Source organism: Lissotriton helveticus, chromosome 10 (genome assembly GCF_964261635.1).
Source record: "Lissotriton helveticus chromosome 10, aLisHel1.1, whole genome shotgun sequence".
In the NCBI taxonomy this organism is placed as follows: Eukaryota; Metazoa; Chordata; class Amphibia; order Caudata; family Salamandridae; genus Lissotriton; species Lissotriton helveticus.
This window is the reverse complement of record NC_136071.1, coordinates 172,205,709-172,218,055: the sequence shown is the minus strand read 5'-3', so window position 1 is coordinate 172,218,055 and position 12,347 is coordinate 172,205,709.

Below are 12,347 nucleotides of genomic sequence, written 5' to 3'. Positions count from 1 at the left end.
AAGCAAACCACATCCACAACGACATAGCCCATCCATCGAGTAACCCATATGCATCAATCGTGGACCCGTGACATAGGTGCGATGAAGAATCTTTAGCTGCACCAGTCGGAGACGCGCCGGAATAGCAACTTCATTTGGGGAGGAGACTGCAGCCTGCCAGTCTTCATCGTCTAGCTCCAGCCCGTCACCAGTCCATGCCTCACGCAGCTGTATAAGAAGGTCCGAACAGACATTAATACGTTTCTTGTATATGAGGGAGATAGTGCTGTCGGGGACATGTCCATCAAGCACTCTATCCTCCAAGGGAGAAGACTCAGGGATCAAGGTGCCAGCAGGGAAAACCGAATCGAGCGCATGGCGGATCTGAAGGTATCGAAAATATTCCCTATCACTCAGCTTATATTCCCGTTGTAACTCGTCAAAAGTTTTGACTCTATTGGTGGCCCAAAGATCACCCACTTTGCTGATACCGATAAGGTCCCACCTATCGAATCCCTTCGAGGACCACAGACCACCCAATCTCTCAGATGCATAGAGAGGAGTCGCCCTAGTGAGTTTATCAGTCCAACCTGTGGCCGATGTTGCACTATCCCAGACACGCAGTGCCACTGCAGTGGGGCCTGTCAAATACCTCCTGTCACTCTTGGAATAGAGCGCTCTATTATAATCGCCCCCCGGGAGTTGCCACTTATCCATATCATAAGCGGGATTAGGGACAGGGCCATACATGGCGTGATTAATAGCACTCAACTGGGACGCCCAATAATAACGTTTGACATCCGGTAAAGCTATCCCACCATCATACCAGGGCAAAGTCAATTTTGCCAGCGCTATACGCGGTCTCCCGCCCGAAATCAATTTCCTCTGGAGACCCTCGATTTCACTAAAATAGCCAGCTGGAACCAGGTCCAGCGTGTTCTGGATTGCGTATAAGAATCGGGGAAGAGACATCATTTTAAACAGGGCCGCCCTCCCCAGGGGGGAAAGAGGCAGTCCACACCATGCCGCCACATCAGACCGAAGTCGGGCAAGCGGAGGCAGTAGATTACGCTCAAATCGGACCTTAGGGTCCATAGAGATGTAGATCCCCAAGTATTTGAAACCACCACTGGAGACAGGTATAGGGCAGAAGCGAGGCAGAGAAGGTTGTCCACCCGCAAGCGGGTAAATACAGGATTTAGTCCAGTTAATAACCAAACCAGAATTCTTCCCGAAAGAACTCAGGACATCAAACAGGACTCCCAATGACTTACGGGGAGAAGTGAGGTACAATAGAATATCATCAGCATAAAGTGATACCCGATCCTCAAAGGTAGGAGACCACCGTATGCCCTGGAGCGAGGGCTCCCAGCGGAGCCACGCGGCAAGGGGTTCAAGAGCAAGCGCAAAAAGGAGAGGCGACAAAGGGCAGCCCTGTCTTGTGCCACGTCCGAGGACAAAGGGATCCGAGGCCCTTCCGTTAACCACCACCTGCGCAAGCGGTTGTTCATATAACAGTTTAACCCATCCAATGAACTTAGGACCAAAGCCAAATTTAGCGAGGGCAGCCCACAAATAAGGCCATTCCACCGTGTCGAAGGCCATCGAGGCGTCAAGGGAAACCAAAATGGCCGGTTCCGCAAGAGACCCCGCCCTCGCCAGAACACCGTGTAGACGGCGAAGATTGAGTACAGTGTTACGGTGGGGGATAAACCCGGATTGATCAGGGTGCACCAATTCGCTGATCACCGTGATCCCACGGTTCGCCAAAATTTTAGCAAGAACCTTAGGCTCCACATTCAGATTCAGATTCAGATAAGCTTTATTCGATTTTAGTGTAAAAAAAATCATAAAAGCATCAACAATGCAAAAATAAACACCGTAACATTTCATTACAAAGTTAATAAAACAATATTAAATAGGTATAACGAATCAGCTAATCAATATCCAAGGGTTTCATTGTCGGTAAAACAACTCTAAAACAAAAAGTCATGTTATGTTATGTTATGTTATCCGGATTTATAAAGCGCACAGATGCCCCAGCAAAGGGGCGTCCTGGCGTCATACATACATACTGGGGATACTTGTCAATTACATCTTACCCTGTCAGTTTAGCTCGAACTTGTGAGTGGCCTCTAAGTGGTGGGGTCTTAAAAATAAAAAATTTTGTCAAGGGTTCAAAACCGTTAAAGGCTAAAAGGTTAGTTCTATGTGACGAAAATATGTGGGGAGCTCGGGTAAAAATCGTACAGATCCCAAATGCGAATAGTGCCAAGTCTTTCTTTGGAGGGAGAAAAACGTAAATAGGGGACGACATTCCTGTTTTTAAATTTAATTAGCACCAGGTCCCCAGCAATGTCTTTGGGCAACGTGCCTAACCACCCCACCCTCCTGACACTCAGGATACCACCATCTAGCTCAGGTGGCAAAGGTCTATTGTTTTGTAGCCAAAAAATGACCTTATTTAGCAGGTCCTGCTGGGATTCGTGTGTACCCTGGCTGAGGGCAGGGACCCCAGAAAGGACAGACACATATGGGGCGGCTTCGGGAGGTAAGTTGATGCGTGGCATTCTTACCGGAGCGGGTCTAGCCACTGTATAAGTTTTTAGCGCAGGTTTTAAAATTACTTTGGGGCCTGTTGGGGTAAGTATACAGGGAGGCTGTATTTGAGTTTCACCGTTCTTACAGATACCAGACTTATGCTTTTCGGGGACGATGGGAGGGTTAGGGCAGACAGATATGGCCATTGTATTAATTGGAGGGGAATACTTTTTAATTACTTCCTCGATGCTGATCAGCCTTTCCCCCAAATCGTTGATTTTTATGACCAAGGGTGAGACGACAGCTAACAACAGTTGCTCAATTTGGGCCAAAAAGGTCAATATGGGGGACAAGACAGGGTCGTCTAATTTGCCAGTGGCCGGGTCCTCCGTTGATGCTTTTAAGTTAGAGGAAGATGATGTTGCGCTGGTGCACAGATTTGGTATACTTGCATAGTTCCCATTGTCAATTTCGCTGGCGTGCTTCTCTCTAATGTTGAGACCCAGGTGCGAAGCGTTTACTTGATTTAGGACTTTATTTACAGGAGGAGCTAGGTCCCGTGGTGAGCCATTAGAAATAACACAGTAAGTGGCCGCAATAGGGGAGGTTATTGCATCAGGGACGTACTTTGTGCCACACAGGGCGTTGAGCTCTTCCCAAATGGACATGATGTCTATGATTGTAATGAAATCGCAACAATAGTCAATAAAGTCAATAAAATTGAAGCATCACAATACCTCCACCAGTAATAGAGTCAAATGGGGTGGCCCGTCCCGTCCTCCTTGGGTCCTCTGAGGGCCACAGAGGGCCCGCCCTTTGCCCGGGCTTCGCCCGGCGTCCCGCTGAGCGGAGCAGAGCGCTGCTTTAAGGCGCCTCCTGGCGCTCTCGTGCAGTCAGAGTGCAGCGCCGCCGCTGAGGCTGCCGGGAGATGTAGTCCCAAGGCGGCGGCGCTGTAGGCTGCAAAGATTGACTCCTGGAGGTGGCGGCTGCAATGGGGGCTTCCTCGCCTCCCCCCTCCAAGTAAGTATGTCTCCCCCCAAAACGAGAAGAAATCAGCCAGCAGGACCTCTCTCAGATTTCTCAAAGTTCATCCGAAGGCGCACAATTGTGTGAACTGTCTATCCGCTGTGCACCAAGCAGCTAATAAAGCTAACCCAAGCCAAAATTCAAAGACATTACGCGAACGTAAGGTTCCCCCAGTCTGCAGGCTTGCTGAATTGTAGAAATTAGAGTTAGAATTGTCATACAGTATTGCACAAATTATATGAAATGACGAGGTAAGTGTCAGAATGCCAATATTAACAGTTCAGGCGTTGCAGTGAAGAAAACGAGGGGAAAGCGTGCAGCTGTCAATAGACACTCGTGAAGTTAGCCAATTTTCAGTGTGGAACAAAGCTATCAGGGATGAAGGAGGAATGTATCTATGCCTGAGACAGTGTACCCGTGCACAGTTCGTCTATCGTCTCTCGTCTCTAAAGTCTGAAGCAGCACTCCTCACCTCAACAGTTTAAGGCTCAGGCTCAAGCAACTCCGCAGCAGTGAATCTCCGCGGCTGTTAGGAATGACGGGGGATTTTCAGCGCTGCTTCACCAAACGCCGCATCCGGCAGTTAACAACAAGCGGCACCCCAAATATCGAAGAACACCGGTGTAGCAGGCAGCCCGTAAACAATCACCCGTGGCCAGTCACCGCAGCAGGCATTACAGCAATTGCAGCCGCCGGTGAGAAACCCCAGCGCAGTGAGCCGCCTCAGCAGGGAGCAGCAGCGCACCAACAACGATAATCGCCATCAGACTCGCGGACTCGGGGTGGAGCCAGGAACAGGAAACTCCCACCCGGCTCCACATTCAGAAGCGAGATCGGCCGATATGACGAACAATGTTCCCGGGGCTTTCCGTCTTTGTGGATGACCACAATGGACGCCAGTCTCTGATCTCGGGGAGGAAGCCCGAGATATCGCGACGCCAAAAATGACCGACGAAGGTACGGCGCCATTTTATCAGGACACAACTTATACAGCTCGACTGGCAAACCATTCGGGCCCGAAGCCTTACCAGAACGAAGTGCACGGATAGCTAGCGCCACTTCATCGGTAGAAAAATCCACCTCCATAAGCTCTCTGTCCGAATCCGAGAGACTAGGCAACGCGATATCGCGGAGCAACAGGTGCGAGTCCTCCTCAGGTCTGTCCGAGACCGGCGAGTACACCTTCCGAAAATGCTGGGCAAAGACCTCAACGATCTCGACCGGGTCCATAACTCGCACACCATCCACTCGCTCAATAACAGGCACAACACGATTCACTCTATCCCGCTTATCAAGCCAAGCAAGCAATTTCCCCGCCTTATCACCCAAATCATACAAGCGTCCCTGCTGTTCACGATTCATCGCTTTAGCCTCATCAGTCACCAGAGCTCTGTATTCAAACTGTTTAAGCGCCAAGGAGTGTAGGCTATCAGGCGTAATCACAGATTCCATCTGTTCTTCCAATGCAGAGATATCGTTTTCAAGCCGTACCACTTCTTTAGTTCTGCGCCCCCTTTCGCTGGCAATCAAAGAGAGTGTCTGACCCCGGATCACAGTTTTACACGCCTCCCACAGAGTAACAGGGGAGGATACTGACCCTTCATTCTCAGCAAAATAATAATCCATACATTTAACCACTTCCTTGCTAATGTTGGGGTTACGAAGATGCCACGGATTAATGGCAGCAACTCGACCCCCGGACTCTAGCTGCACATCAATGGTGAGCCATAGAGGGGAATGATCTGAAATCCCCCTCGCAAGATGTCTAATTTCTCTCACGGAGACCATCTGTGCCGCTGGAATAAGAATATAATCGAGTCACGATAAACTACCATGGGCCCCCGAGAAAAAGGTGTACTGGAGCTGGCCAGGGTGAAGTTGTCTCCAACAGTCCGCTAATCCCAGTGTATCCATGAAACGGCCCAACCATAACTGCGACGTGGGGAGGGTTCTACAAGGGTGTCGATCCTCCTCTCCACTGACCACTGAGTTAAAATCTCCACCCACTACTAGCAAACCATCGGGGAGCCCCAGGATTACCCCACCCAAATCCGAAAATGTAGTAGACTGTAAACCAGGGGGAACATACAGACAAAATGGAAATCGTCTTCCCCTCCCATCGACCCACGACAGCAGCATAGCGACCCCTATCATCCAGCACCTCGTCATCTACCTCGAGGGGGAGGGAGTTCCTAACCAAGATACCCGCCCCCCTCGACCCAGTGGTGAATCCAGAGTGGGCCACCAAACGGTAGCCTCTTCTATTCAGCGCACGGCACGTATTGCCCACCAAATGCGTTTCTTGTAGTAGAACAATATCCGGGGAGTGCCGCTTCAAAAACTGCAAAACTATCCCCCGTTTAATGCGATCCCCGAGACCATTAACGTTCCAGCTCAGCACCCTCAGCCCCCTACCCCCCATCCCAGAGAAAAAACAACAGTCCCCCTCGCCACAGAGCAAGCACAAAGGATAAAAGAGCGACCAAGTCAGAGCCTCGAAATAAACAAAGAAAAGACCCCCCCACCACCCCCCAAAGAACCCTCAACACACAACCCCCCTCCCTGCACCCCTGCCGTAGACCAGAAAGCCACCCCAACTTGCAGTGTGCCTGTCGCCCCATTAAACTAACCTACAAGAAGAGAGAAAAGTGTCCCCTGAGGAGGAAGAGTCCCGAGTCCAACCACCCCCGGGTATCCGTTGCGTATAAACATCGCTATCACAGAGCTACTGCAAAGCGTCCAATAATAGCTCATCGGCACCGACTCACTACTCCAGGTCTTCCAGGCCGCCCTTGGCACCCCTCATATTCTCCGAGCTAGGATGCTGTGTCGGCAAAGTGTCCAGCCAGTCACTGGCCGCCTCAGGGCAATCAAAGAAAAATTTACGTTCGTTATGCTCAATCCGCAGGCGAGCCGGAAAAAGCATGGCATATTTCAGGTCCATGTCTCTAAGGCGTCGTTTCACCCCCGTAAAGGCCATACGTTGCTTCTGCACTGCCTGGGTGAAGTCCGGATAGAAGCTGATCGAAACATTTTCAAACTTAGTGGGACCATTGACACGGGAGGCCTGCAGGATAGCGTCTCTATCCCGATAATTAAAGATCCCGGCTATGATAGGCCTCGGAGCGGCCCCAAGCTTGGGCTTCCCGCCTGGAATCCGATGAGCGCGCTCCACTGCAAAAAGACCACTAAGACCCTTTGGTGACAAATAGTTCTGGATAAGGTCTTCAACCAGAAGATCAGTCGGTACGTCCATGGAAGACTCCGTAAGGCCCACGATGCGGACATTATTTCGTCTGGCCCGGCTCTCGAAATCATCCAGCCGACGGGCAAACAAATCCCTGGCCATGCGAAGATCACGGACCTCGGTCTGAAGATCTGAGACATCTGTAATTAGACTCGCCGTCTTCACATCCAAAGATTTGACCCGTTCGTTGGTTTCCCCAGGTCTGTCCTGATAAGGTTGACCTCAATCGCAACCGTATCCAACTTAGTAGCAAGAGTTTCATATTGCTGCCCCATCGCAGTCTGGATATTGGCAATGGCGCCCATAACATCTGCCAAAGTCGGCTCCTCATTCACAGGGGTACCGTCACCAGCCTCTCCGGGGAACTTGCTCGATCCACCCGGGGATCCCTTCGGGCGAGTAAAGCGGTCTATAGTCTGGGTCTGAGCGGCTCCCCCTCGATTCGGGCCTCTGGTGTTGCGCCTCTCGGGGTCCGTCCTGCCAGTCATAATGGTCGACGAGCTCCAAAGGGTCTTCCGAGATCTAGTCAGAATGATTCCCCCTATGGCAAACTGAAGGAATCGAGAGGTCGAGGAACGACAGCCGAATGAGAGTCTGCGACTAGAGCAGGGCAGCAGTATCTACCAGCAATGATTCGGCACCAACAATGACCGAAATCGAAACCGAAAGTACCACAGGGGCAGCGGAGGCGTCTCTCCAGCCGTTGTTGTTCAATTGCCACCTGGGCACCTCAGGAACTCGAGCCCCTGGATGGCCACTGCCGTAGGCCTCAGATTATGGAGTGCAACAAGTCCAGTTCCCGGCGGCCAAATCGAATTCTGGAAGAAGCTTTCGATAGCAGCAGGGCATCAACGAGAAGCACCCGTCGTCTAAATCAGGATCTGTCAGGATAGATAAGGGTGGCGGAAGGGGTCTCGGGAACCCTCTGCTCACGCGTCCATCTTGGATCCGCGCGTAGCTCCTCCCCCCTACTGTTAGTTTTTGGTAGGCACCACTTGCTCCTACTTCAGAAAACAGGATAGATATCTTTGCCATCTCAGCTCGGTCTTAGACAAAAGTTGCCTTGATTTACAGTGCAGTAGCATACATAATATTAGTCGCTCTTTTACTTCTATTAAGGCTATCAGAAGAGAAAAAGGACAGCCAATACAGTGATCTTTCACTATTCTTTGTATTGGCAGACCTTCTAATTCCACAAACTACAATGAAAATAAAAGAGGGACTGTTGTTCAGATTCCCGAATGGTTTGCATGTTGCTCCCCAACCATTGTAGAGCACTGTAAGCATTTCCACTTTATGGAAAGCGGTCTCCCTGCCTAGGACCTTGTGATAGGAGGTGGTGTCATCTGGCAGGATAGTCCGTGACCCACAGAGGATCCAAATCATACAAACCCCAGGGACTGTCCTGTGAATGCGGAACATAATAGTTACCTGGACTATGCTCCCCGAACCCTGAGTTTGGTGACCCTTGAATAGTGAAGTAAAGCAGAGGTGGTCAGCAGGAGAGGGTGTGGTAGAAGGAAGAGGAGAAGGAAGAGGGGAAGGAAGGAGAATAGGTGGGCGAGGCCCGTCTCCTCTTGCATTTAAGCAGTGGTGGCAGGTCCAGTACTTCCTCAAATCTGAGCTTGCATTTACAGCCATCCTTGGTCGATGGCGTGGGCTTGGCTAGAATGCGTCCAATGTGAGGATGAAGAAGGATGTGACACTGACGGGCATAGATTTCTTACCGCATGTGCCTGGGAGCATGCTCAAAAAGAAGAGGTAGCCAGCTTACAGAGAGCGCGCACTGAATATTCAGGACCTGGTAAAATACTATTAATATGGTGATGCTCTAGAACAAAGGTTGGCTACCGAGCAACCTCAAAACACAGACCGCCTCCCCTTCACTTAGGGGCAAATGTATTCATAAATAAAAAAGAGAGTCCGGAGTACTCAAATAGTCAATAATCAGTTTGTTTCCAAAGTGCCCAAGGTTCAAGTAGAAAACAAGTTACTTACCTGTAACTTTGGTCCTCCAGTATTGGAAGCTTTCATAGATTCACATGTCTGAATCATTCGGCGCCGTCGAGACGGGAGTCTCCAGTATATAAAAAAGTAATGCTTAGGTGTATAGCAAACTGAAAAGAGGCCTAGGCCAATTTCCCTTTTGCAACCCATAACCTTCATTATGTAAAAGAGACCAAACTTGTGTCTGAACCAATCAGAGCTCCTCAGCCTCTAGAACACTCCTGAGAGAACCTTTTTCCCCTCATATTTTCGTGCACTTGTGCCATAGACACCTTTTGTGCTAAATCCAAGGTGAATCTCTCAGGAGAGGAGGGTGGGTCGCATGTGAATCTATGAAAGCTTCCAATACTGGTGAACCAAAGTTACTGGTAAGTAACTTGTTTTCTTTCTCCAGTATTGGAGCTTTCATAGATAGACATGCCTGAATCAGAATAGCGAGCAGTAAATAATAGCACATTATTTGTTACCTAAGCTGTCAAACTAGGCAACATATGTAATCTGACAATAGCAGTATTCATATATAAATACATATAGAGAGAAAAATCGTATATAATATAGCATACAACAATAAAATGTGCTTATCTCACTCATAAAGGAAGGAGGGATGGTAAAGAGAGCTCACTGTTACTGGAAAAGGTTCCTCAGTACTGCTTGTCCCACTGCCACATCCTTCTCTGCAGGTGCAGCGAGGCAGTAATGTCTGGTGAAGGTATACGTACTCTTCCATGTTGCAGCCCTGCAGATATCCTGGATAGGTATGCCCGCAAATAAAGCAGTGGAGGTGGACATAGCCCTTGTAGAATGGGCACGTACACGTGCATTCAACGGCTCCCCAGCCGCCTTATGACAGAACTGTATTGCATTTGAAATCCATCTGGCAATTCCCCTCTTTGACAACGGAAACCCCTTCCTAGGGGCACTATAAGCAACAAATAGTTGAGAAGACTTTCTGACAGGCAGACAGTGTTGAACATCCAATGAATGAAGAGCTTTTTCCGCTGCTGTTGACAGTTGAGAGAAAAACCTCTTAAGGCTCAACGGTTCATTTAGATGAAAGTCTGTTGGCACTTTTGGAATGAATTTCGGATTAGTCCCGAGGACAATCCTGTCCTCTTTGAACCGCAAAAACGGTTCTTGTATCGTGAGAGCCTGTATTTCCCCAACTCTTCTGGCTGAAGTGAGTGCTATTAGAAGAGCCACTTTCCAGGATAAGAATTTTAGATCTGCCCTGTGAATTGGTTCGAAGGGCTGTTTAATCAATTGGGATAGAACAATGTTCAACTGCCAGGAGGTGGTGGAGGGCTTATGGGAGTGAAAGTCCGAAGCAGTCCAAACTGTTTAATAATTCTTTCAGACCACAATGAAGGACCCAAAGAAGTTCTTCTATATCGAGAAATCGCCGCCAGATGCACCTTAATAGAAGCATGGGCCAAACCTGATTTCGCTAGCATCAGAATATATGGAATCATTTGATGTGCCGCTGAATTCAGAGGATGGATATTCCGTTCTTGGCACCACATACAGAATCTCTTCCATTTCATCCTTTACGTTCTGTTTGTACTCTCTGCCCTGGCATTTGCTAGAATATCTCTGCATTCTGCAGACATATCTAAGTGGTGAAATTCGCAGTATTCAGGAGTCAGGCCGCTAAGCGCAGCAATTTCAGGTCTGGATGATGTACTTGTCCCCGGAACATTGTCAAGAGTAATGGTATCGGTCGTAGATGAATTGGATGATTCTCCGACAATAGGAGCAACTCTGTGAACCAGTGTTGCCTGGGCTCCCACGGAGCTATCAGTATTACTTTGCACAGTTCCTTCTTCATCTTCGTGAGAACGGGTGGCAGAAGGGGAATCAGAGGAAAGGCAAAGACACCTGACCATGCCATCAAAAATGCATTCCCCCAAGACCCCCGTCGGTGATGCCAACTTGCAAAGAACCAGCATTTTTGTTCTACGCTGTTGCAAACAGATCCACTGTCAGAACTCCCCATTTGAAGAAGACGCTTTGTAATATGTCCTGGTTGATTTCCTACTCGTGGCAGGTAGATTTCAGTCTGCTGAGTGTCCGCTTTGATGTTCTGATGTCCTGGAAGATGTTAAGACTTTAGAGATATTCCGTTCTCTACATCCCACTTCCATATCTTTTGTGCTTCTCCTGACAGTGAGAGTGATCTTGTACCTCCCTGCTTGTTGAGATAGTGCATCGCGGTTGTGTTGTCTGGCCTTACTAGAACAGACGTTCCCTGAATTCTTGGTAGAAAAGCCAGGAGCGCTATGCCTACTGCCCTGAGCTCCAGCAAGTTGATGTGAAGTTGTTGTTCTTGCAATTTCCACCGCCCGCTGAGTTGCAGATCCTAAAGGAATGCTCCCCATCCTTCCAGAGATGCATCCGTGGTAATTACCAATGGAGCTGGTTCAGTCAGGAAGAAAAGACCCACCGAGATGTTCCTTTTTTGGGTCCACCATGCTACTGCTTGCACCATAGCCGGCATGATTTTCACCTTGTCCTCGAAGGATCCCTCCTCTGCCTGGTGCCATTGTCGATCCAGCTCTTCTTGTAACGATGCATTTTAGTCGGCAAAAAGGAATGAGAGGTATGCAAGAGGACATTGTCACTAGCAACGTCTTGTACTTGCGTACTGAAAGACACTTTTTTCTTGTGAACTCCTTGGCCAGAGATACGAGCCCCAGTTGCCTCTCTGTGGAGGGAAATGCTTTGTTTACTAAGGTGTCCAGAATCGCTCCTAGGAACGTGATCTTCCTTGAAGGCTGAAGGGATGATTTTTCCATATTCAAAGTCAGCCCCAGTTTGGCAAACAACTGTATGCATGCCATAGTTGAAGTATGAGTTAAAGTTTCAGATGGCGCTTTTACCAACCAGTCATCCAGGTATGGAAATACTTAGTGTTTTTGCTTTCTGAGAAAAGCTGCCTCTGGAGCCAAACACTTTGTAAAAATTCTCGGGGCAGACTTCAGGCCAAATGGTAGCACTTTGAACTGGTAATGGTCTCCGGCCACTGTAAACCGAAAATACTGTCTGTGGAAAGGATGAATGGGGATGTGAAAATATGCATCTTGTAAGTCTAGGGTGGTCATATGATCCCCTGGGTTTAAGAGCAGCAGAATGTCTTGGAGGGTCACCATCCGGAAAGACTGCTTCTTGAGATAAGTATTCAGAGATCCCAGGTCTAGAATCGGATGCCATTGAAGAGCATTCTTCCGGACCAGGAAGAAAAAGGAATACAATTCCTCTCCTCTTTGGGAGATCGTCACCGCATCTATTGCTCCCTTTCGGAACGTTGTTCGAATCTCCCGACGTATCTGAAGTAGATGTTTGACCTCTTGACGTGTCGGTGGAGTCCAAGGGAGAAATTGAAAGAATTCTAAAGTATGTCCGAATTGTACTATATTGAGGACCCATCTTTATTTTCTGCCAATGGTGTAGATAGGAAGCAACTCTTCCACCCAGGGGAACTTGTGGAGGGAAAGGAATACATGAAGCCGGATACCGGAGGTTTTCATTGTCTTCTGCCATTGTCTTTTCC